This window comes from Helianthus annuus, chromosome 16 (assembly GCF_002127325.2).
Source record: "Helianthus annuus cultivar XRQ/B chromosome 16, HanXRQr2.0-SUNRISE, whole genome shotgun sequence".
Classification (NCBI taxonomy): Eukaryota; Viridiplantae; Streptophyta; class Magnoliopsida; order Asterales; family Asteraceae; genus Helianthus; species Helianthus annuus.
The window spans coordinates 102,512,821-102,540,465 of NC_035448.2; positions in this window are offsets into that span (position 1 = coordinate 102,512,821).

The window sequence follows — 27,645 nt, forward strand, 5'->3', positions numbered from 1 at the left end:
TCGAATGGTGTTGTGCGGATCGGGTTTTGTGTTTGGTTTGGGCTCAACAACAATAAACATAACATACACACATAAAAAGCACATAATATCATAACATACATCATGAAATCAATTAATCATTCGGGTTTATAAAATCACATGCCGTGCACAAACGTTACATAAAAGCAAGCCTAAAGTTCGAGTTGTCACAAATCCTTTACATAGGCATGCTTCCTTCAACTTTTCTGGGATAGGATTGATCTCCATCCTCTCCCTGTATTGTGCTATGTGCTCCTCTGGATCCGTTGTACCATCATACAGCTTCATAGTAGGGATATGGAACCTTTTGGGTACCTCTGCATCACAAATTGGTGGTGCAAAGCGAGATACCTTGTGGCTTCCATCTGCAATCTCTAGGATAGGCTTGACTACCCCTGGAACACTTGAGATCATATCTTTTAGCTTCTGCAATTCCCTGGCCATAGCATGATTGACACCTGTATCCTGCATGAATCCGTGGTTAGTGGTAAGATAATTATTTAAAGTGTTACCTCCCATTGAGTTCAAGTTAGTGAATCCATATTGCTGGGATTCGGGGATAACGGAGGGACCAGTGGAAGCAATGGTCTGCATTGGAATGAAGTCCCCTTGATGGACATCTAGACTTCCTGTTTGCAAACTTTTTAGGGATCCTGGCATCTGGAAGGATCCTGGTATCTGGGATGATCCTGGAACGAAGGAGGATCCTTGAACCTGGGATGATCCTGGAACAAAGGAGGATCCTTGACCCTGGGATGATCCTGGAACAAAGTAGGATCCTTGAAACTGTTGTGCTCCCGGATAGGCTCCCGAATTCATGAAGGATCCCATATGCTGGGGGTAGGATCCTGCCGGCTGAAAGTGTGAGCCTAATGCCTGAGTCATTGCTGTCGATCTGTGGTGCAATCCTCTTGATTCTCCCATAATTTGCACGTCTGGAATTCCCGATGGCTGAGAAGTGATCATTGGAGTATCAAAGCTCAAGGATTTGGGCATCAGTGGGGAATGATCCTCTGCCGTTTTCTTTTGTCTTTTGAGATCTCCAATTTCCCTGAGGATCCTTTCATTAGTTTCATCTTGCCGCTGCATACGATCCTTCATCTGCAAAATCAAAGTAAATACGTCACTAGTACTGGGAATATAAGAATTCATAGCAGAAGGAGATGGAGTTTTGGAGTTAGTAGAAGTTGGTCTCTTCTCAGCATTCTTCTGGGATCCTGCCGGTGGAGGAGGCAGAGTGTTCTGAGACGAAGTGACTGCAGACATCGTCGTGGACATGTTTTTCAATGATGAAGCCATGTAATTCTTTGAAATTATTTCAAACAGAAAGTTTTCTTATGAATGAAGCACCAATTGCCCCACGGTGGGCGCCAAACTGTTTTGGTCAAAAATCACACAAGGATAATGCAACCAAACTTTATGTAAATGGGGTATGATGCTTGGTTTGTAGAAAAAATAAAGGATCACTTCAATGTGAAATATGCGAAGACACAATGATTTATACGAGGAAAAAGCCCTTGATCAATGTATGATCTCCGGCATAAAAAACCTCGGGTGATGGCAACTACCGATCACCAAACTTCAATATAAGAAAAATAGTTACAACTTTGGACGATAATGAGCTGAGTACAAGGATCACTATAGTTTCGAGTGTCTAAGCGTGTGAGAGTTGTGTCGTGTGTTCTTCCGAATGAGGAAGAGTGTTATATATACAAGTGTAGGTGACCTATTTTAGGTAAAAAGACTAATAATCAGCTCATTACCCCTTTAGAAATAAAAGTAAATCTAGCCTAAATTATCGCCCTTAAATCATGCCAAGTTTCCATATCCTTCACAACGTCCATCTCCGATTAAGCACATGCCATAGTTGTAAAGACGTGTCCTTTAATTGTGATGCTTAAGAGCGGATCCTGCTAGATGTCCTGCAAAACAACATTAAATTCAACGAAAGCAACTGTTAGCATGAGGATCCTATGATGGTCCGTGATCCTGATCCTGGGACTCTGCTGAGGATCACTATCTGTCAAAGAAACAAGGATCACTGGTTAGGATCACATGTGAGGATCATGTATTGTAAAAATCCAGCCCTAACACCTATTGTTCAAAGGATCCAGGATCCTTAACCCTAAAAACTATTGTTGAAAGTTATAAACCATAATTGTTTCAAACATCAACAACCACAAACAAACCACTACCAAACTTAAAAAATTGGGCTCCGGCCTAGTCTCGAAATATCCATCATCGCCCAATCCAGCAGCTCACACCTTTGCTGCTCCATCACCACCAGCTTCTCCACCCTGATCCTTGTCAGCATCACCACCCTCCAGCATTGGGATATCCTCAGCATCATCATCATCCTCCAACTCTGCCAGCCTTGCCTTCCAACCTTCCACGTCCCATGTGCCTTTGTCAAAGGAAGGATCCTGAGCCTCCGCAGCCATCTGCAGCTGGATCTTATACATGGTTATCGCAGCAGAGACCTTAGCATCCTGGGTGATATCATGCTTCTCGTAGTCAAACTTGATCAGTGCTTTGACAGCTTCATCCTTGGTAGCCCGGAGCTCCTTCTCAAGATCAGCTATCTTGAGATCCTTCAGCACACCCATCTGTTGGAGGTCGGCAATTTGGCGATCTTGATCTTCAACGTGGTTAACATAAGTCTCTATTTCAGTAAATTTCTGCAAGAAAAACAAGACATGACGTCAGACACAGGTGATCCTCAAAACCGTTAGGATAACCAATGGGGGCAGTGATCCTAACCTCGTTGAAATAATCAAGAAACTGCTGGCGGATCAGGGGAAATCCTTGAAGATCCTCAGAAGCCTTTCTCTTCTTTCCCTTACCCCTGATAGGAGCTTTAGGGGCTGAAGCGGAGGGACTAGCAGCAGGGGTCTTCTTCCTTGAAGACTTGACATTGGCAAGTTCATCAATCCCGAACTTAGAGGCAGACTTGACAGATTTCCCAGCACCTACATAATCAAAACAAGATAAGTACTTTAATTAATTTAAAAATCCTACATAGAACTACTTTTTAATGAAGATACTTACTTGACATTGTGGCAGATGCGGAGGATATTTCCTGTGAATCTTGAATGGCAATTTGGAAACTCCTGATTTCAGGATCAAGCTTCTTGAAAGCTAGAACCCTCTCTCTCGCAGCAGGGCTTAACTTGAGATGAGCAATGGAGATAGCTGCACAAAAGACAAAAAAGACATTAGTGATCCTCATCATAAGAGACAAGTCTGATAGTGATCCTTCCAGGATCCTCTATCCTACCATGAGTGGCCCACTCCTTGGGCAGATCCTTCCCGTTAGGGATGGTATCCCTCCTAACAAAGAAGAAACGTCGCTTCCAGTTTGTGTCATTTTTGGTAACCTTAAAAACAGGGTGATCCTCCCCGGCTTTCCGTTTCAGCAAGTATCGACAGGAACCAAACGTGGTAAGATCATATAGCTCAGCCAGCTCCGACATCCCTAAGTCAATCCCTTCCTGCTCGATGATCCTCTCAAAGGTATATAGAACCCTCCAGATCATCGACATGGCTTGGATATAGGACATGCCGGTCAGAGAAAAGAAGGATTGGGTGAAGGCTGGAAAAGGATATGAATATCCTATGATAAACGGAGTTGCAGGAAAGGCCACCCAGGCGTCAGAAACAAAATCACTCAGAGCGGTGGGAGTAAAAGACTTGAAGACAGTATCCGCCGGAAAACAGTGACGGATCCTATCAACATGAGCATCAGTAAAGCAGCATCTCTCCGTGGGAGAATCTTTAATGATCCCTTGGCTTTTTAGGGGGCTGCTCTTCTTGTGATGCTTATGAGGGGAATTCCGGAGCAACATACTAACCGAAGAATGAAAACAGAGGAGCAGAAAAACAGAGTAAAGGAAGGAAGAAGGAAGAGAGGAGAATACCTGATCGATCTTCGGTAGAGATTATAAAGGGAGTATATCTTGAATTTAAATGCAGATTGATCCTAACCCTATCTCCTATTTATAATCATGATTTGCAGGGATGTCATCTCAATGACATAAAGGTTGCAACGGCTAGTCCGGTTATAACGGCTAGTTATCCGGGTCGCCCGTTACAGATAGGATCAAAGCAAAATATAACTCGTTAATTTACAATAAACTCCTTATATTTTGGGGGCAATTGTTAGGGCTGGATTTTTACAATACATGATCCTCACGTGTGATCCTAACCAGTGATCCTTGTTTCTTTGGCAGATAGTGATCCTCAGCAGAGTTCCAGGATCAGGATCACGGACCATCATAGGATCCTCATGCTAACAGTTGCTTTCGTTGAATTTAATGTTGTTTTGCAGGACATCTAGTAGGATCCGCTCTTAAGCATCACAATCAAAGGACGCGTCTTTACAACTATAGCATGTGCTTAATCGGAGATGGACGTTGTGAAGGATATGGAAACTTGGCATGATTTAAGGGCGATAATTTAGGCTAGATTTACTTTTATTTCTAAAGGGGTAATGAGCTGATTATTAGTCTTTTTACCTAAAATAGGTCACCTACACTTGTATATATAACACTCTTCCCCATTCGGAAGAACACACAACACAATTCTCACAGGCTTAGACACTCGAAACTATAGTGATCCTTGTACTCAGCTCATTATCATCCGAAGTTGTAACTATTTTTCTTATATTGAAGTTTGGTGATCGGTAGTTGCCATCACCCGAGGTTTTTTATGCCGGAGATCATACATTGATCAAGGGCTTTTTCCTCGTATAAATCATTGTGTCTTTGCATATTTTATACTGAAGTGATCCTTTACTTTTTCAATAAACCAAGCATCATACCCCGTTTACATAAAGTTTGGTTGCATTATCCTTTGTGTGATTTTTGACCAAAACAGATATGCTGAAGATACCTGGCCTATCATAACTCAAATGGTCCGTGAGAAGAGGATGAAGGATCCATGATCCTTATCCTTAGATAAAAATAAGAAAACGGAAAAGTTCTGGGATAAGGACTTTACCAGAGTAAGGATCACTGATATCGCCGGGTTCCTTCGAGGATGCTTCCAATGTAAGGATCATATGCTTGGAGGATCCTGTTCACATGAAATATTTTTTTAAGTGAACAACATTCCAGGCTCTTGGTAACAAATTTCCTTCCATGGTTAGCAATCTGTATGCCCCCTTTCCTGCTTCGGCTTCGATCAAGTAAGGGCCTTCCCACTTTGGTGCTAACTTCCCGTCAGCAGGATTGATAGTGTTTTGGAATGCTTTTCTCAACACCATATCCCCGACTTGGAACTTCCTTATCCTGACATTTTTATTGTAAGCACCAGCCATTCTTTGTTGGTAGCTTGCCATCCTTATCCTAGCCAAATCCCTGATTTCCTCAATAGTATCCAAGTCTTGAGCTAAGATTGCAACATTCTCTTCAGGATCACGAGTACTTGTTCTAGCAGTTGGAACCACCATTTCTGTTGGGATCACTGCTTCTGCCCCAAATACTAAAGAGAAGGGTGTTTGACCAGTGGCATTCTTGGGAGTTGTTCTATCAGCCCATAGCACATAAGGCAATTCCTCTGCCCATTTCCCCTTCTTGGATCCTAGCTTCTTCTTCAGATTGTTGATGATGATCTTGTTGGATGATTCTGCTTGACCATTGGCTTGTGGATGGACTGGTGTTGATGTTATCATCTTAATTCCCCAACTGTCACAAAAGTTAGTGGTTCTGCTCCCAATGAATTGGGAACCATTATCACATACAATTTCAGAGGGAATGCCAAATCTAGTTATAATGTTTCTTTTAATAAAGGATATAACTTCCTTTTCTCTGACTTGGGCAAAAGCTTCAGCTTCTATCCCCTTAGAGAAGTAGTCGGTCATGGCGAGCATAAGTACTTTTCCACCAGGTGCTTTAGGGAGCTTGCCAACTATATCCATCCCCCATCTCATGAATGGCCAAGAGGATGGTATTGGATGCAAAAATTCAGTTGGCTGATGAAGGATATTGCTGTGTCTTTGACAAGGATCACATTTCTTAGCATATTCTACAGCATCCCTTTTCATAGTCGGCCAGTAGTATCCTGTTCTAAGGATCCTTGAGAACAATGCCCTGCCCCCAGTATGGTTTCCACAATCTCCTTCATGGAAGTCTCTCAACACTTCTTGAATTTCAGGATCCTCGATACATCTTAAATATGGTCCTGCAAGAGATCGTTTATATAGCATATTATTTAAGATTGTGAAATTGAGATACCTTAATCCTGAAAGCTTTAGGATTTTCCCCCATAGGAATCTCCCCGTGTTGCAAGTATCTCATGATTGGTGAGATCCATGATCCTGAATAAGATTGAGCTTCTTCACTAGGGATCACTGCAGTATCCTCTTCTATTTCCATGGCCACCTGATTTTCAATAGCAGGAGCCAGGATATGGATGATGGGGATACTTATATCTTCTGGAATCTTCAAGGATGATCCTAGGGTGGCCAATGCATCAGCTTCTGTGTTTTCCTCCCTTGGTACATGTGTTAAGCTGAAAGAGACAAAAGAGAGTGCCAATTCTTTGACTATCTCTAAATATTTGGTTAGTTTTTCACCTTTAACAGCATAGGATCCATTAAAGTGATTGGCGATCAATAATGAGTCTACATATACTTTAAGATATTTCACCCCCATATCCTTAGCAATTTGCAAGCCAGCAATTAAGGCTTCATATTCAGCCTCATTGTTAGTTGCTTGGAACTCACAGGCTATGGAGTGGGGTATTATGTCCCCCTGTGGCGATTTTAGTAGTATTCCGAGCCCTGTGCCCTTGACATTTGAGGATCCATCAGTGTGTAGTATCCAAGGATCCTTGGTCTCATCCAGCTGCTGGACTTCCAATTCTGCTTCCTTTTGTAGATCACTACTGAAATCAGCCACAAAGTCAGCTAGTGCTTGGGATTTAATGGCTGTTCTGGGCTCATATCTTATATCATGGGCACTAAGCTTTACTGCCCACTTAGCCATTCTTCCGGACATTTCTGGTTTCCTGAGGACATTCTTGATTGGAAAATTAGTTCTAACAACAATAGTATGGGTTTCAAAATAATGTCTTAACTTAGTTGATGCCATAATTAATGCGAGAATAAGTTTCTCAAGGTGTGAGTACCTGGATTCTGCATCAAGTAAACTCTTACTTACATAGTAAATAGGATGTTGTGTACCTTCGTGATCCTTAACAAGGACAACACTTACAGCGGTTGAGGATACCGCCAGGTATAAGGATAACACATCTCCTTTTCCGGGTTTCATTAATGCTTTAATTTGCTCCGGGCTTGCTTCGATGCCCCTCTGGGTTACCATATATCCTAAGAATTTACCTGCTAGAAGTAGTCTTCCTGGATAATGGCATTCCTTTCTGGTGCAAACTTCCTCCTTTTTTGATGGATTGGTTTGATCGACCTGTCAATGCCAAGTTTATGAGTGATAATATCCTTAGATATACCTGTCATATCTTCATGTTTCCATGCAAAGGTAGATTTTCTTCTTTTGAGGAAGGATATTATGTCTTCTTTCAACTCGCCAAGGATCCCTGATCCGATATAGATTTTTGATTCAGGATCACTACGATCCAAAAGGATTTCGTCCACATCCTGTTCCCTTGCCTCCAAGACACTCCTTGGAGGATACTGTAATTGCTATTGCTCCCTTGGCTTCGAGGTTGGTTTCATGGATGAGGTATAGCAATCCTTAGCCTCTTGCTGGTCACTGTCGATCTTGATTATCCCCCATGGGCTAGGGAGTTTCACACATTGATGGTAGGTAGATGGGACTGCTTTCATATCATGTATCTAGGGCCTGCCAAGGATAACATTACAACAAGATAAACAGTCAATGACACAAAATTTTTGATAATTATGTAATCCTTCCACGTAGATTGGGAGTTTAATGTCCCCCAGAGTTTTCTTTGTTTCTCCACTGAATCCCACAAGCACGGAGGATCTTGGTGTGATGTCTGATTCTGGGATACCCATTTTCTTTAGAACATCAAGCTGGATAATGTTTACTGAGCTTCCTCCGTCGATAAGGATCCTGCGGACAAAATGGTTAGAAATAAAGAGAGTAATAACTAAACTATCATGATGAGGATCCTGGATGTTAATGCGATCATCCTCATCAAACGTTATTGTCTTTCCTTCCGAGACACTTGATGTTCGAATAGGTCTTTCTCCATTATCCATTTTTGCTTCCTTTGCATGCCTTTTGGCTGCCGAGAAGGATGTACCACAAATATCTGATCCTCCGGAGATAAAGTTGATCACTTGTGCATTCGCCGGAGGGGCTGGAGCCTTTTCAGGGATCCTTTCAGGATCCCGAGTCCTTTGCTTTTTTCTTCCCAACAATTCTTTCAAATGTCCCTTGCTTAGCAGATATCCAATTTCTTTTCTTAATGCTATGCATTCTTCAGTTAGATGCTCGAAATCCTCGTGGTATGCACACCACTTTGACTTGTCTTTAGTCCCGGATGGTTTGTCATTCTTTCTGGGCCATCTGGCTTTTTCTCCTAGATTCTGCATTGCAAGGATTAGTTCGTGATTGTCAACAGAAAAACAATATTCAGAAATCGGAGGATAATCCTCATCATCCTCTTCCTGGTCAACAGCATGCACGTTCTGGTTGTCATTTCTATGGTAGGATTTGAACTTATTGTTCTTGAAAGAGGATCCTTGCTTCTCCTGTTTTGAGGATCCTACTTGCCTCTCCTGGATCCTCTTGTCATCCTCTAGCCGGATGAACCTGAGTGCCCGAGTTCTTACTTCATCTAGGTTCCTGCACGGTGTCATAACAAGATCATCATAGAACAATGAATCCTTAAGCAGTCCCATTTTGAAGGCCTCAACAGCCGTGGCCATATCCAAGTTGGGAATGTCCAAGGATTCTTTACTGAATTTAGTTATATAATCCCTTAATGATTCATTATGACTTTGAGTTATCCTATATAAATCACTAGTTAATCTTTCAAATTTTCTACTACAAGAGAATTGATTATTGAACAAATTAACTAAATTAGCAAATGAAGTGATAGAGTAAGGGGGAAGACTTAGCAGCCATTTAAGAGCTGATCCAGTAAGGGTGGATCCAAATCCTTTACATAGGCATGCTTCCTTTAACTTTTCTGGGATTGGATTGATCTCCATCCTCTCCCTGTATTGTGCTATATGCTCCTCAGGATCCGTTGTACCATCATACAGCTTCATAGTAGGGATATGGAACCTTTTGGGTACCTCTGCATCACAAATTGGTGGTGCAAAACGAGATACCTTATGGCTTCCATCCGCAATCTCTGGGATAGGCTTGACTACCCCTGGAACACTTGAGATCATATCCTTCAGCTTCTGCAACTCCCTGGCCATAGCATGATTGATACCTGTATCCTGCACGAGTCCATGGTTAGTGGTAAGATAATTATTTAAGGTGTTACCTCCCATCGGGTTCGAGTTAGGAACATTGGGTGTGAATCCATATTGCTGGGATTCTGGGATAATGGATGGACTAGTGGAAGCAATGGTCTGCATTGGAATAAAATCTCCTGGATGGACATCTAGGCTTCCTGTTTGCAAACTCTTTAGGGATCCTTGCATCTGGAAGGATCCTGGTATCTGAGACGATCCCGGAACGAAGGAGGATCCTTGAACCTGGGATGATCCTGGAACAAAGGAGGATCCTTGAACCTGGGATGATCCCGGAACGAAGGAGGATCCTTGAACCTGGGATGATCCTGGGACAAAGGAGGATCCCAAGCTCACGAAGGATCCCAAATGCTGGGCGTAGGATCCCGCCGGTTGGAAATATGATCCTGATGCCTGAGTCATTGTTGCTGGGCTGAAATGTACTCCTCTTGATCCACCCATATATTGAATGTCTGGGACCTCTGATGGCTGAGAAGTAATCATTGGAGTATCAAAATTCAATGATTTGGGCATTAGTGGGGAATGATCCTCTGCCGTTTTCTTTTGCCTTTTGAGATCTCCGATTTCTCTGAGGATCCTGTCATTAGTTTCATCCTGCTGCTGCATACGATCCCTCATCTGCAAAATCAAAGTAAATATATCACTAGTACTGGGAACAGAAGAAGTTAGAGCAGAAGATGATGGTTTAGAGGAGATAGAAGTTGGTCTCTTCTCAGCATTTTTCTGAGATCCAGCTGGTGGTGGAGGCAAAGGTGGAATGCCAGTAGATGAATTGACTGCCAACATCGCTGTGGATGTATTCTTCAATGATGAAGCCATGTAACTCTTTGAAATGATTTCGAACAGAAAGTTTTCTTATGAATGAAGCACCAATTGCCCCACGATGGGCGCCAAACTGTTTTGGTCAAAAATCTCACAAGGATAATGCAACCAAACTCTAAGTAAACGGGGAATGATGCTTGGTTTGTTGAAAAAGTAAAGGATCACTTTAGTAAGAAATATGCAAGTGACACAAGGATTTATACGAGGAAAAAGCCCTTGATCAATGTATGATCTCCGGCATAAAAAACCTCGGGTGATGGCAACTACCGATCACCAAACTTCAATATAAGAAAAATGGTTACAACTTCGGATGATAATGAGCTGTGTACAAGGATCACTATCGTAATGTGTTTCTAAGCGTGTGAGAATTGTGTTGTATGTCTTCCGAATGGGGAAGAGTGTTATATATACAAGTGTAGGTGACCTATTTTAGGTAAAAAGACTAATAATCAGCTCATTACCCCTTTAGAAATAAAAGTAAATCTAGCCTAAATTATCGCCCTTAAATCATGCCAAGTTTCCATATCCTTCACAACGTTCATCTATGATTAAGCATATGCCAAAGTTGTAAAGACGCGTCCCTTGATTGTGATGCTAAGAGCGGATCCTGCTAAACATTCCTGCAAAATGACATTAAGTTCAATGAAAGCAACTGTTAGCATGAGGATCCCTATGATGGTCCGTGATCCTGATCCTGGAACTCTGCTGAGGATCACTATCTGCCAAAGAAACAAGGATCACTGGTTAGGATCACATGTAAGGATCATGTTTTATAAAAATCCAGCCCTAACATTAACAAAGAGACTAACCCTTCAAAGGTTGTCAAAATTACCTACCCCGAGCATCTACCAGCAATACGTGGCCCGTCCGCTGGGGTAGGTAAAGGGTGTCCATGATAATAGGTTCAAAGTAGTGCAGGAATATAAAGGCGGCAGGATCACAATGGCTTTATCCCCCAAACAGAGGATCCCTCCACCATTTGCAATCCTGCCTATTGTCTGAAGGATCCCAGATCCTTAATCCTAAAAACTATTGTTCGAAGTACAAACCATTAAATTGTTCAACAGACTACCATCAAACAAAAAAAATTGGGCTCCGGCTATGTCTAAAAGTTTCCATCATCGCCCAATCCTGCAGCCTAAACCTTCGCTGCATTACCACCTCCGGCTCCACTTGCTTCACCACCTTCACCCTTGCCTCCAGCCTCAATGGTAAGGTCTCTTCAGCCTCTTCTTCATCCTCCAGTTCAGCCAGCCTTGCCTTCCAGCCCTCCACATCCCAGGTGCTCTTGTCAAAAGCAGGATCCTGAGCTTCCAGGGCCATTTGCAGCTTGGTCTTGTACATTGCTATGGCGGCGGAGACCTTGGCATCCTCGGTGATCTCGTGCCTCTCGTAGTCAAAGTTGATCAACACCTTGGCCGTCTCGTTTCTAGCATTCTGGAGATCCTTCTGAAGATCAGCAATCTTGAGGTCCTTTAGCACTGCAACCTGTTGAAGATCAGCAATTTTGCTATCCTGATCCTCAACGTGGCCAACATAGGTCTCAATCTCGGCAAATTTCTGCAAAGAAGACAAAGGATAAGGTCAGAACCAAGTGATCCTCATATCAGCAGGATATAAGAGCAGGGACTGTGATCCTTACCTCGCTGAAGTAGTCAAGGAATTGTTGGCGGATCTAGGGGAGACCTTGCAGATCCTCAGCTTCAGAGGCTTTTCTCTTCTTGCCTCCCTTTCCTCTGAGGGGTGCCTTGGGGACCGAAGCTGTCGGGCTGGTAGGAGCCTTTCTCTTGGAGGATCTAACGGTGGTGAGATCGGTGACACTGAACTTTGAAGCAGACTTGGTGGATTTTCCAGCACCTACACAACTAAAACAAGATAAGTATCCTAATTTCACTTATATTTCATTATTTATTTAAATTTTTAAACAAAGATACTTACTTGACATCGTAACAGAACCTGAGGATACTTCCTGAGAATCTTGGGTGGTTATCTTGAAAGATCTTGTTTCAGGATCAAGCCTCTTGAATGCGACGAGTCTCTCTATAGCAGCAGGAGTCAGTCTAAGATGTGAAATGGAGATAGCTGCACAACAAGAAAGCAAAAGAATGTCAGTGATCCTTATATCAAAGGATAAGTTCTCTGGTGATCCTTCTCAGGATCCTCCATCCTACCATGGGTAGCCCACTCCTTGGGTAGATCCTTCCTATCAGGGATAGAATCTCTCTTGACAAAAAAGAAACGTCGCTTCTAGTTGGTATCATTTTTGGTAGCTTTGAAGATCGGGTGTTCCTCACCAGGTTTACGTTTGAACAGATAACGATGGGAACCAAAGGTAGTGAGCTCATACAATTCTCCCAGTTCTGCCATGCCTAAGTCTATCCCCTCCTGCTCGATGATCCTTTCAAGGGTGTACAAAACCCTCCAGATCATCGGCATGGCTTGGATATAAGATATGACGGTTAGGGAGAAGAAAGATTGGGTGAAAGCTGGAAATGGATATGTGTAGCCTATGGTGAACGGGGTAACAGGAAACGCAACCCAGTTATCAGAAATATGATCACTGAGGGTGTTGGGATCAAACGATTTAAACACAGTGTTCGCCGGGAAACAGTAGCGGATCCTATCAATTTGCGGATCGGAGAAGCAACATCGTTCTTTTATGGAATCTTCGATGATTCCCTGGCTCTGTAGTGGGCTGTTCTTCGTGTGATCCTTAGATGGGGAATTCCTGAGCAACATTTTGAACGGAATAATGAAAAGAGAAGGAAAACAGAGCAAAAGAAGGAAGAAGATGAATACCTGTTTATCTTCGGAATGCAGTTATAAAGGGAGTAACTCTGGATTTTAAATGCAAACGATCCTATCTATATCTCCTATTTATAATCATGATTCTGCAGGGGTGTCACTTCTGTGACGTCATAGTTGCAACGGATAGTTCTACATCAACGGCTATATATCCGTTAAGTTAGTTATGGATAAGATCAAGAAAACATAACTCGTTCATTTTACATATTACTCCTTATATTTTGGGGGCAATTGTTAGCGGAGGATTTTCTAACAATTAGTGATCCTTACGTGTTATCCTAATAGTGATCCTTACTTCTGTGACAGATAGTGATCCTCAGAAGACCTTCAGGATCAGGATCATGGATCACCCTAAGGATCCTCATACTAACGATTGTTTGTTCATGTTTCGTATTGTTTTGCAGGAGTAATAGGCCTGACTTGGTCTTGGCAACGTTACTATGGAATATTCCACGGGTATTTCGCACACGTTTGAATGGAAATGGACGTTGTGGAGAACGTGGGAGCATGGCACAAAAGTCGGATACTTTGTTAGCTTAGTTAGCTTTTATTTTTAAAGGGGTGACGAGCTATTTTTAGAACACTTAGCCATTTTCAGCTATATACACTCTCGTACTACTGCACTCTCGAAGCTTTCAGCGAACACTTAACAATTTTCACACACTTTCACACAATTAACTATAGTGATCCTTGTACCTAGCTCGTCACTATCCGAAGTTGTAAACATTTATTGATTTATTTGAGCTTGGTGATCGGTAGTTTCCATCACCCGAGGTTTTTTATGCCGGAGATCATTCATTGATCAAGGGCTTTTTCCTCGTATAAATCCTTGTGTTGTTTGTGCAATTTACATCGAAGTGATCCTTATTATTATTCTTCATTTAAAGCATCATTCCCCATAACTAAGAGTTTGGTTGCATCATCCTCACTAGATTTTTGACCAAAACAGTTACTAAGGAATATTCCACGGTTATTTCGCACGTGTTTGACTGGAAATGGACGTTGTGGAGAACGTGGGAGCATGGCACGAATTGCAGATAGTTTGTTAAGCTAGTTAACTTCTATTTTTAAAAGGGGTAGCGAGCTAGCTTTAGAAACACTTGGCTAATTTTGGCTACACACACTCGTACAGCAATACTCTTGAGCATACAGCAAAACACTTAGCAATTTTACACATTTTCTGCACTTTACACTATAGTGATCCTTGTACCTAGCTCGCTATTATCCGAAGTTGTAAACAGTTATTGATTAATTTGAAGTTGGTGATCGGTAGTTTCCATCACCCGAGGTTTTTTATACCGGAGATCATTCATTGATCAAGGTCTTTTTCCTCGTACAAATCTTTGTGTCACTTGTGCAATTTACATTTAAGTGATCCTTATCGTTGTTCCTCAATTCAAGCATCATACCCCGTAACAAAGAGTTTGGTTGCATTATCCTCATCTAATTTTTGACCAAAACAGTTTGGCGCCCACCGTGGGGCAATTGGTGCTTCGTTCCTAAGAAGTTTTTCTGTTTGTGATCATTCCGGTTCATTGCATTCAAGTACATGGCTTCATCATCAAAGAATACTTATACTGCAATGTCTGCGGTCAATTCATCTCAAGGCATTCCACCTTTGCCTCCACCACCTGCTGGATCTCAGAAAAATGCTGAGAAGAAACCGACTCCCATTTTCTCAAAACCTCCAACTTCTTCTGCTTCTTATACTACTACTACTAGTGACATGTTTACTTTGATTTTGCAGATGAAGGAGCATAAACAGCAGCAGGATAAGACCAACGAAAGGATTCTCAAAGAAATAGGAGATCTCAAGAAACAAAAGAGATCGGCAGAGGATCTTTCGCCACTGGTGCCCAGATCTTTGAATTTTGATACTCCGGTGATAACTTCTCAGCCTTCAGTGATTCCAGACGTTCAATATGTGGGAGGGCCAAAATGAGTGCACTGCGGATCAACAACAGTGACTCAGGCATCAGGTTCATACTTCCAGCCAACAGGATCCCATCCTCAGCATATAGGATCCTTCACGAATTCAGGAGGATACCCAGGAGCGCAGCAGATTCAAGGGTTCTGGCCGTTTCAAGGATCATCCCAAGTTCAAGGATCCTCCTTTGTTCCAGGATCATCCCAGGTTCAAGGATCTTCCTTTGTTCCAGGATCATCCCAGGTTCAAGGATCCTCCTTTGTTCCAGGATCATCCCAGGTTCAAGGATCCTCCTTTGTCCCAGGATCATCCCAGGTTCAAGGATCCTCCTTTGTCCCAGGATCATCCCAGGTTCAAGGATCCCCCTTTGTTCCAGGATCATCCCAGTTTCAAGGATCCTTCCAGATGCCGGGATCCTTAAGGAGTTTGCAAACAGGAAGTTCGGATGTCCATCAGGGAGATTTTATTCCAATGCAGACCATTGCTTCTACTGGTCCTTCGATCATCCCAGAGTCTCAACAATATGGGTTCACATCCGGCGTTCCTAATTTGAACCCGGTGGGAGGTAACACTTTTAATAATTCTGTTACTACTAACCATGGATTCATGCAGGATACAGATATCAATCATGCCATGGCTAGAGAATTGCAAAAGTTAAAGGATATGATATCAAGTGTTCCAGGAGTGGTCAAACCTATCCCGGAGATTGCAGATGGGAGCCATAAGATATCTCGTTTTGCACCACCAATCTGTGATGCTGAGATACCCAAGAGGTTCCACGTGCCAACCATGAAGTTGTATGATGGTTCAACGGATCCTGAAGAACACATAGCACAATACAGGGAGAGGATGGAGATCAATCCAATCCCAGAAAGGTTAAATGAAGCATGTCTGTGCAAGGGATTTGGATCCACTCTTACTGGATCAGCTCTCAAATGGCTGCTAAGTCTTCCCCCTTACTCTAGTACCTCATTTGCTAATCTAGTTAACCTATTTAATAGTCAGTTTTCTTGTAGTAGAAAATTTGAACGTTTAACTAGTAATTTATATAGGATAACCCAAGGTCATAATGAATCATTAAGGGATTATATCACAAAATTTAGTAAAGAATCCTTAGACATTCCCAACCAGGATATAGCCACGGTTGTTGAGGCCTTTGAAATGGGATTGCTCAGGGATTCATTGTTCTATGATGATCTTGTTATGACACCATGCAAGAACCTAGATGAGGTAAGAACCCGGGCACTCAGGTTCATCCGGCTAGAGGATGATAAGAGGATCCAGGAGAGATTAGCAGGATCCTCAAAACAAGAAAAGCAAGGATCCTCGTTCAAGAACAACAAGTTCAGATCCTATAACAAATCTGATAAACAGAATGTGCATGTTGTTGATCAAGAAGAGGATGATGAGGATTATCCTCCAATTTCTGAATATTGTTTTTCTGTTGATAACAATGAACTAATCCTTGCGATGCAGAATTTAGGTGATAAAGCTAGATGGCCCAGGAAAAATGACAGACCAGCTGCAACTAAAGATAAATCAAAGTAGTGTGCATACCATGAAGATTTTGGGCATCTCACAGAAGAATGCATTGCACTGAGAAAAGAAATTGGATACTTGTTGAGCAAGGGGCACCTGAAAGAATTATTGGGGAGAAAAAAGTCAAGGACTCAGGATCCTGAAAGGATCCCTGAGAAAGCTCCGGCCCCTCCAGCAGATGCACAAGTAATAAACTTTATTTCTGGAGGATCAGACATTTGTGGCACATCCTTCTCAGCAGCTAAAAGGCATGCAAAGGAAACCAAAATGGATAATGGAGATAGACCCATTCGAACATCAAGTGTCTCTGAAGGAAAAGTCATAACCTTTGATGAGGATGATCGTGTTGATATCCAGGATCCTCATCACGATGGTTTGGTTATTACTCTCTTTATTTCTAACCATTTTGTTCGCAGGATCCTTATAGATGGAGGGAGCTCCGTGAACATTATCCAGCTTGATGTTCTCAAAAAGATGAATATCCCTGAGTCCGATATTATACCAAGAACATCTGTGCTCGTGGGATTCAGTGGCGAAACTAAGAATACTCTGGGGGACATTAAACTCCCAATATATATCGAAGGCCTACATTCTTATCAAAAATTTTGTGTTATTGACTGTTTATCTTGTTGTAATGTTATCCTTGGCAGGCCTTGGATACACGATATGAAGGCAGTCCCATCCACCTACCATCAATGTGTGAAGCTCCCTAGTCCTTGGGGAATAGTGAAGATTGATAGTGATCAACAAGAGGCTAAAAACTGTTACACTTCATCGATGAAACCAGCCTCAAAGTCTAGGGAACAATAGCAATCAAAGTATCTGTTTTGGTCGAAAATCACACAAGGATAATGCAACCAAACTCCTAGTTACGGGGAATGATGCTTGAAATGAAGAACAGTAATAAGGATCACTTCAATGTAAATTGCAAAATGACACAAGGATTTATACGAGGAAAAAGCCCTTGATCAATGAATGATCTCCGGCATAAAAAACCTCGGGTGATGGAAACTACCGATCACCAAGCTCAAATAAATCAATAAAAGTTTACAACTTCGGATAGTGACGAGCTAAGTACAAGGATCACTATGGTTAATCGTGTAAAAGTGTAGGAATTGTTAAGTGTTTGTTGAGAGCTTTGAGACTGCAATTGCACGAGAGTGTGTGTGTAACCGAAAATGGCTAAGTGTTCTAAATTTAGCTCGTCACCCCTTTAAAAATGAAAGCTAACTAAGCTAACTAACTGTCCGACTTTTGTGCCATGCTCCCACGTTCTCCACAACGTCCATTTTCATTCAAACGTGTGCGAAATACTCGTGGAATATTCCATAGTAACGTTGCCAAGACCAAGTCAAGCTCAATACTCCTGCAAAACAATACGAAACATAAGCAGCCAATCGTTAGTATGAGGATCCTTAGGGTGATCCATGATCCTGATCCTGAAGCTCTTCTGAGGATCACTATCTGTCACAGAAGTAAGGATCACTTATTAGGATAAGGATCACTAATTGTTAGAAAATCTTCCCCTAACAATTGCCCCCAAAATATAAGGAGTAAAATGTAAAATTAACGAGTTATGTTTTCTTGATCTTATCTGCAACAAACTCAACGGATATATAGCCGTTGATATCAAACTATCCGTTGCATTATGACGTCACAGAAGTGACACCCCTGCAGAATCATCATTATAAATAGGAGATAGAGATAGGATCATATGCATTTAAATTCCAGAGTTACTCCCTTTATAACCGTATTCAGAAGATCAAACAGGTATTCTCCCCTTCGTCTTCTCTCTTTGCTTGCTCTGTTTTTCCTCCCTTTCAATTATTCTACCAAAATGTTGCTCCGAAACTCCCCTTCTAAGGATCACACGAAGAACAGCCCGCTAAAAAGCCAAGGAATCACTGAAGATTCCATAAAAGAACGATTTTGCTTCTCTGATCCACAAATCGATAGGATCCGCAACTGCTTCCCGGCGAACACGGTGTTCAAATCCTTTGATCCCAACGCCCTCAACGATCACATTTCTGATAACTGGGTTGCGTTTCCTGTCACCCCGTTCACCATAGGTTACACATATCCCTTTCCAGCTTTCACCCAATCCTTCTTTTCCCTGACCGGCATATCTTACTTCCAAGCCATGCCGATGATCTGGAGGGTTTTATATACCCTTGAAAGGATCATCGAGCAGGAGGGGATAGATTTGGGCATGGCTGAGTTGGGAGAACTGTATGATCTGACCACCTTTGGTTCCCATCGTTACCTGTTCAAACGAAAACCTGGGGAGGAGCATCCGATCTTCAAGGCTACCAAAAACGATACCAACTGGAAGCGGTGCTTCTTTTTTGTCGGGAGAGATTCTATCCCTGATGGGAAGGATCTACCCAAGGAGTGGGCTACCTATGGTAGGATGGAGGATCCTGAGAAGGATCACCAGAGAACTTTTTAATATGAGGATCACTGATATTGTTTTGTTTTCTTGCTGTGCAGCTATCTCCGTTTCACACCTCAGATTGACTCCTGCTGCTAAAGAGAGACTCTTGGCCTTCAAGAGACTTGACCCTGAAACAAGAACTTTCAAGACTACCACCCAAGATTCTCAGGAAGTATCCTCTGGTTCTGTGACGATGTCAAGTAAGTATCCTTGCTTAATAATTCAAATAAATAATGAAATACAAGTGAAATTAAGATACTTATCTTGTTTTGGTTGTGTAGGTGCTGGAAAATCCACCAAGTCTGCTTCAAAGTTCAGCGTCACCGATCTCACCACCGTTAGATCCTCCAAGAGAAAAGCTCCTACCAGCCCGTCAACTTCGATCCCCAAGGCACCCCTCAAAGGAAAGGGAGGCAAGAAGAGAAAGGCCTCCGAAGCTGAGGATCTGCCAGGTCTCCCCTTGATCCGCCAACAATTCCTCGATTACTTCAATGAGGTAAGGATCACCATCCCTGCTCCTATATCCTGCTGATATGAGGATCATTTGGTTCTAACCCCATCCTTTGTCCTCTTTGCAGAAATTTGCTGAAATTGAGACCTATGTTGGCCATGTTGAGGATCAGGATAACAAGACTGCTGATCTTCAACAGGTTGTAGTGCTGAAGGACCTCAAGATAGCTGATCTTCAGAAGGATCTCCAGAACGCCAGAAACGAAACAGCCAAGGTCTTGATCAACTTTGACTATGAGAGGCACGAGATCACCGAAGATGCCAAGGTCTCCGCCGCCATAGCAATGTACAAGACCAAGCTGCAAATGGCCCTTGAAGCTCAGGATCCTACTTCTGACAAGAGCACCTGGGATGTGGAGGGCTAGAAGGCAAGGCTGGCTGAACTGGAGGATGAAGAAGAGGCTGAGGAGATCCTGACCATTGAGGCTGGAGGCAAGGGTGAAGGCGGTGAAGCAAGTGGAGCCGGAGGTGGTGATGCAGCAAAGGTCTAGGCTGCAGGATTGGGCGATGAAGGAAACTTCTAGACCTAGCCGGAGCCCAATTTTTTTTTTGTTTGATGGTGGTTTGTTTTGTTGAACAATTGTTTTAGGTTTAAGGATCTAGGATCCTTCAGACAATAGGCAGGATTGCAAATGGTGGAGGGATCCTCTGTTTGGGGGATGAAACCATTGTGATCCTGCCGCCTTTATGTTCCTGCACAACTTCAAACCTATTATCATGGACACCCTTTACCTACCCCAGCGGACGGGCCACGTATTGCTGGTAGATGCTTGGGGTAGGTAATTTTGACAACCTTTTAAGGGTTAGTCTTTTTGTTAATAAATAAATTCCTAATCTTTTGTCTCTTATCTTTTGTTGTTATCCTTTTAGTTCCTTTGATTCTCAATTGTTTTGGTATACACTTATTAAATCAGCAGTTTTAAATAAGTCAGATTGAAAACATTCAGGATATGATCCTTGATCAAATATCCTATAGTTGAAAAATCCCAAAAAGTAGTATACATTTTAAGGATTACAAGATTAGTTGTCAAATTTCAAGGGTTACTCAAAGAAAAAATGAATAAAATTAAAAACAATTAAGGATCATACCTGAGGATCCAAGTTAGGATCCTAACCATAATCAGGATAACTATAAGATAAACCTTAGAGAGAAATAAGGATCAAGGATCCTTAGTTGTTTAACTTCAAGGACCTGAAATAGAGCATAACTTGGGACTAAGCCAATATAAGATAAGAGTTAGCAACTAGGGACAAGCCCAAGGATAACTGGGGACAAGCCCAAGGATAATTGGGGACAAGCCCAAGGATGACTGGGGACAAGCCCAAGGATAACTGGGGACAAGCCCAAGGATAACTGGGGACAAGCCCAAGGATCGTATGTAAACTGGAGTATGGCCCTAACTGGCGACTATCCAAACTTAGTGACATGATAATGCCAAAACCTTAGCTAACGTGAAAACGTTAGAAACCTTAGGAATGGATGTATGGTACGTCTACCATTATACGTAGGATCCTGGGTATAGCCAGTACAATGGAATTATCAGCCCCTAAAGCGAGTACTGGTCCCAATGCCTTGAACTATACTAGGATCATCATGCGCTACAGGCGGAACTAGGGTCAAGCCCAAATAACTAGGGTTAAACCCCAGGAACTGGATTGCTTTTGTAGACAATAATTGCTTTGCTATGAATTCCTGAACTTTCAAAACTCAAAATCATGTGAGAGAAGGATAAAGGACACATGATCCTTATCCTTATATGAGAAAATAAGGAAATGAAATAGTTCAAGATTAGGACATTACCAGAGTAAGGATCATTGATGCTTTAAGGATCCTACAAGGATACCCCTAATGTAAGGATCATACGTGCCAGGAGGATCCTGCTCACATGAAGTACTTCTTCAAATGGACAGCATTCCAAGCTCTTGGTAACAAATCACCTTCCATGGTCAGCAATCTATATGCCCCCTTTCCTGCTTCAGCTTCAATTAAATAAGGGCCTTCCCACTTTGGTGCCAATTTTCCATCAGCAGGATTGGTGGTATTCTGAAATGCTTTCCTTAACACCATATCACCAATTTGAAACTTTCTGATCCTGACATTTTTGTTGTAAGCACCAGCCATTCTTTGTTGATAACTGGCCATCCTTATCCTAGCTAGATCCCTGATTTCCTCAATAGTATCCAGGTCTTGAGCCAGGTTCTCATCATTTTCCTCAGGATCACGGGTACTTGTTCTGGCAGTTGGAACTACCATTTCTGTTGGGATCACTGATTCTGCCCCAAATACCAAAGAGAATGGTGTTTGACCAGTAGCATTCTTAGGGGTTGTCCTATCAGCCCAAAGCACATACGGTAATTCTTCTGCCCATTTCCCTTTCTTGGATCCAAGCTTCTTCTTCAAATTGTTGATGATGATCTTGTTGGATGATTCTGCTTGACCATTAGCTTGTGGGTGGACTGGTGTTGATGTTATCATCTTAGTCCCCCAGCTGTCACAAAAGTTAGTAGTTCTGCCCCCAATAAATTGGGAACCATTATCACATATAATTTCAGAAGGAATACCAAATCTAGTTATAATATTTCTTTTAATAAAGGATATAACTTCCTTTTCTCTGACTTGGGCAAAAGCTTCAGCCTCTATCCACTTGGAGAAGTAATCAGTCATAGCAAGCATGAACACTTTCCCACCAGGTGCCTTAGGGAGCTTACCAACTATATCCATCCCCCATCTCATAAATGGCCAAGAGGAGGATATAGGATGTAGAAATTCAGCCGGCTGATGAAGGATATTGCTGTGTCTCTGACAAGGATCACACTTTTTAGCATACTCCACAGCATCCCTTTTCATAGTTGGCCAGTAGTATCCTATCCTCAGGATCCTTGAGAACAATGCCCTGCCCCCAGTGTGGTTTCCACAATCTCCTTCATGGAAGTCTTTTAAAACTTCTTGGATTTCAGGATCCTCAATGCATCTTAAATATGGTCCTGCAAGAGATCGCTTATACAACATATTATTTAAGATTGTGAATTGAGATACCTTAATTTTGAAAGCCCTAGGATTTTCTCCCATAGGAATCTCTCTGTGTTGTAAGTATCTCATGATTGGTGAGATCCATGATCCTGATCCTGGATAAGATTGAGCATCCTCACTGGGGATAATTGCAGAATCCTCCCCTATTTCCAACTCCACATGATCCTCGATGACAGGAGCCAAAATATGGATAATGGGAATGCTTATATCCTCCGGGATCTTCAAAGATGATCCTAAATTAGCCAATGCATCAGCTTCTGTATTTTCTTCCCTTGGTACATGTGTCAAACCAAAGGAAACAAAAGAGAGTGCCAATTCTTTGACTATCTCTAAATATTTGGTTAGCTTTTCACCTTTAACAGTATAGGATCCATTAAAATGATTTGTAATTAATAATGAATCTACATGTACCTCAAGGTACCTGATCCCCATATGCTTAGCAATTTGTAAACCAGCAATCAAGGCTTCATATTCAGCCTCATTGTTAGTGGTTTGGAACTCACAAGCTATGGAGTGGGGTATTATGTCCCCCTGTGGCGATTTTAGTAGTATACCAAGCCCTGTGCCTTTAACGTTTGAGGATCCATCAGTATAGAGTATCCAAGGATCCTTGGTCTCTTCTAGCTGCTGGACTTCTAACTCAGCTTCTTTTTGTAAATCACTACTGAAATCAGCCACAAAGTCGGCTAATGCTTGGGATTTGATGGCTGTCCTGGGCTCATATCTTATATCATAGGCACTAAGCTTCACTGCCCACTTAGCCATCCTTCCTGACATCTCTGGTTTCCTTCATGATCCTTAACAAGGACTGCACTTACTGCTTTTGAGGATACTGCAAGATATAGGGATAACACATCTCCTTTCTCTGGTTTCATCAAGGCTGGGGCTGAGGATAGGTAATCTTTAAGAGCTCGTAAAGCACTCTCATGCTTCTCAGTCCACTCAAATTTCTTGTTCTTCCTTAGGATATCATAGAATTCTTTGCACTTTTCGGAGGATTTGGATATAAATCTGTTCAAAGCTGCTATCCTGCCTGTTAGTCTTTGGACATCCTTAGCATTGGTAGGAGATTTGATATTCACTAAGGCTTTGATTTGTTTCGGGCTAGCTTCAATGCCTCTCTTGGTCACCATGTATCCTAAGAACTTACCTGCTTTAACACCAAAGTGACATTTTGAAGGATTAAGTTTCATGTTATATCTGTCAAGGATATCAAATGCTTCCTCCAAGTCCCTTAGGTGATCCTCAGCTTTTATGGATTTTACCACCATATCGTCTATGTAAACCTCCATTGTTTGTCCAATCTGATCCTTGAACATCATATTCACCAGCCTTTGATATGTTGCACCTGCATTCCTTAATCCAAACGACATAGCAATATAACAATATATACCGGTTGGAGTCATAAAAGCCGTATCCTCTTGATCCGATGGTTCCATCTGAATTTGTTGAAATCCAGATGAAGCATCCATAAAAGTCAACAGTTCATGACCCGCCGTTGCATCCACCATGGAGTCAATGTGGGGTAATGGGAAAGGATCCTTGGGACATGCCTTATTTAAATCTGTAAAATCGACACATACCCTCCACTTTCCATTTTTCTTTTGAACAACAACCACATTGGGCAACCATCTTGGATACTTGACCTCTCTAATCATACCTGTTAGGGCAGGATTTTTAATGACCTGTGATCCTTACCTAATATCCTAATAATGATCCTTGTTTCCGTGGCAGATGGTGATCCTCAGAAGAACTTCAAGATCAGGACAATGGATCATCCTAAGGATCCTCATACTAACGATTGTTCTCTTTGAATTTAATGTTGTTTTGCAGGAATTACAAGTTGGACCTGGTCTTGGCAACGTTATTAAGGAATCTTTCACGCTAATTTCGCACATGCATAACCAGAAATAGACGTTGCGGAGAATATAGAAACTTAGCACAAATTACGGGCAATTAGTTAGGCTAAATTTACTTCTGTTTCTAAAGGGGTAACGAGCTAGTAGTTAGGTGACTTACCTAAATTCAACCACACACACTTATATAAAGGGCACTCTCGAGCATTTGGAGGGGACAACACATTTCTTACACGCTCTAGCATACTACACCATAGTGATCCTTGTACTTAGCTCGTTACCATCCGAAGTTGTAAACATTGTTTATTATATTGAAGTTTGCTGATCGGTAGTTTCCATCACCCGAGGTTTTTTATGCCGGAGATCATTCATTGATCAAGGGCTTTTTCCTCATATAAATCTTTGTGTCACTTGTGCAGTTTACATATAAGTGATCCTTTTCTTTATTCATCATTACAAGCATCATTCCCCGTTAACAGAGAGTTTGGTTGCATTATCCTTGTGTGATTTTTGACCAAAACAGTTTGGCGCCCACCGTGGGGCAATTGGTGCTTCATTCATAAGAAAGTTTTCTGTTGGTGATCATTCCGGATTGTTGCTGTTAGGGCAGGATTTTAATGACCTGTGATCCTTACCTGATATCCTAACAAGTGATCCTTGTATCTTTGGCAGATAGTGATCCTCAGAAGAGCTTCAGGATCAGGATCATGGATCATCCTAAGGATCCTCACACTAACGATTGTTCTCTTTGAATTTAATGTTGTTTTGCAGGAATAACGAGTTGGATCTGGTCTTAGCAACGTTATCAAGGGATCTACCACGCTGATTTCGCACATGCATAACCAAAAATGGACGTTATGAAGAATATGGAAACTTAGCACAAATTACGGGCATTTAGTTAGGCTAAATTTACTTCTATTCCTAAAGGGGTAACGAGCTAGTAGTTAGGTGATTTACCTAAAATACAACCACACACGCTTATATAAATGGCACTCTACAGCATTCGGAAGACACAACACATTTCTCACACGCTTTAGCATACGATACTATAGTGATCCTTGTACCTAGCTCGTTACTATCCGAAGTTGTAAACATTGTTTGTTATATTGAAGTTTGGTGATCGGTAGTTTCCATCACCCGAGGTTTTTTATGCCGGAGATCATTCATTGATCAAGGGTTTTTTCCTCGTATAAATCCTTGTGTCGCTTGTGCAATTTTCATTATAGTGATCCTTATCTTTGTTCGTCATACCAAGCATCATTCCCCGTTTACAAAGAGTTTGGTTGCATTATCCTTGTGTGATTTTTGACCGAAACAGTTTGGCGCCCACCGTGGGGCAATTGGTGCTTCATTCATAAGGAAATTTTTCTGTTGGTGATCATTCCGGAAGTGTTGCATGGCTTCATCGTTGAAGAATACTTCCACAGCGATGTCTGCAGTCAATTCATCTAATGGCATTCCACCTTTGCCTCCACCACCAGCTGGATCTCAGAAAAATGCTGAGAAGAGACCAACTCCTATCTTCTCTAAACCTTCATCTTCTGCTCTAACTTCTTCTGCTCCCAGTACTAGTGATATATTTACTTTGATTTTGCAGATGAGGGATCGTATGCAGCAGCAAGATGAAACTAATGACAGGATCCTCAAGGAAATCGGAGATCTCAAAAGGCAAAAGAAAACGGCAGAGGATCATTCCCCACTAATGCCCAAATCTTTGAATTTTGATACTCTGATGATTACTTCTCAGCCATCAGAGGCCCCAGACATTCAACATATGGGTGGATTAAGAGGAGTGCATTTCGGCCCAGCAGCAGTGACTCAGGCATCAGGATCATATTTCCAACCAGCAGGATCCTATACTCACCATGTGGGATCCTTCATGAACTCAGGATCCTCCTTCGTTCCAGGATCATCCCAGGTTCAAGGATCCTCCTTCGTTCCAGGATCATCCCAGGTTCAAGGATCCTCCTTCGTTCCAGGATCATCCCATGTTCAGGGATCCCTTCAGATACCAGGATCCTTGAATAATTTGCAAACAGGAAGTCCAGATGTCCATCAAGGAGATTTTATTCCGATGCAGACCATTGCTTTCACTGGTCCCTCCATCATCCCAAAATCCCAGCAATATGGATTCACATTCAATGTTCCTAACTTGAACCCGATGGGAGGTAACACTTTTAATAATTCTCATACCACTAACCATGGATTCATGCAGAATACAGGTATCAACCATGCTATGGCCAGAGAACTGCAGAAACTGAAGGATATGATATCAAGTGTTCCAGGGGTAGTCAAACCTACCCCGGAAATTGCAGATGGAAGCCATAAGGTATCTCGTTTTGCACCACCAATTTGTGATGCTGAGATACCCAAAAGATTCCATATCCCTACTATGAAGCTGTATGATGGTACGACGGATCCTGAGGAACACATAGCACAATACAGGGAGAGGATGGAGATCAATCCAATTCCAGAAAGGTTAAAGGAAGCATGTCTGTGCAAGGGATTTGGATCCACTCTTACTGGATCAGCTCTTAAATGGCTGCTAAGTCTTCCCCCTTACTCTATTACTTCGTTTGCTAATTTAGTTAACTTATTCAATAATCAATTTTCTTGTAGTAGAAAATTTGAACGATTGACTAGCGATTTATACAGGATAACTCAGGGTCATAATGAATCATTAAGGGATTATATAACAAATTTAGTAAAGAATCCTTGGATATTCCTAACTTGGATGTGGCCACAGCTGTTGAGGCCTTCAAGATGGGATTGCTTAAGGATTCATTGTTCTATGATGATCTTGTTATGACACCATGCAGGAACCTAGACGAAGTAAGAACTTGGGCACTCAGGTTCATCCGGCTAGAGGATGACAAGAGGATCCAGGAGAGACAAGTAGGATCCTCAAAACAAGAAAAGCAAGGATCCTCTTTCAAAAGCAACAAATTCAAATCCTATAATAGAACTGACAACCAGAATGTGCATGCTGTTGACCAAGAAGAGGATGATGAAGATTATCCTCCGATTTCTGAATACTGTTTTTCCGTTGATAACCATGAACTAATCCTTGCAATGCAGAATCTAGGAGAAAAGGCCAGATGGCCCAGAAAAAATGACAAACCAGCCGCAGCTAAAGATAATTCAAGTTGTGTGCATACCATGAGGATTTTGGGCATTTGACAGAGGAATGCATCGCATTACGAAAGGAAATTGGATATCTGCTGAGCAAGGGGCATTTGAAAGAATTGTTGGGAAGAAAAAAGCAAAGGACTC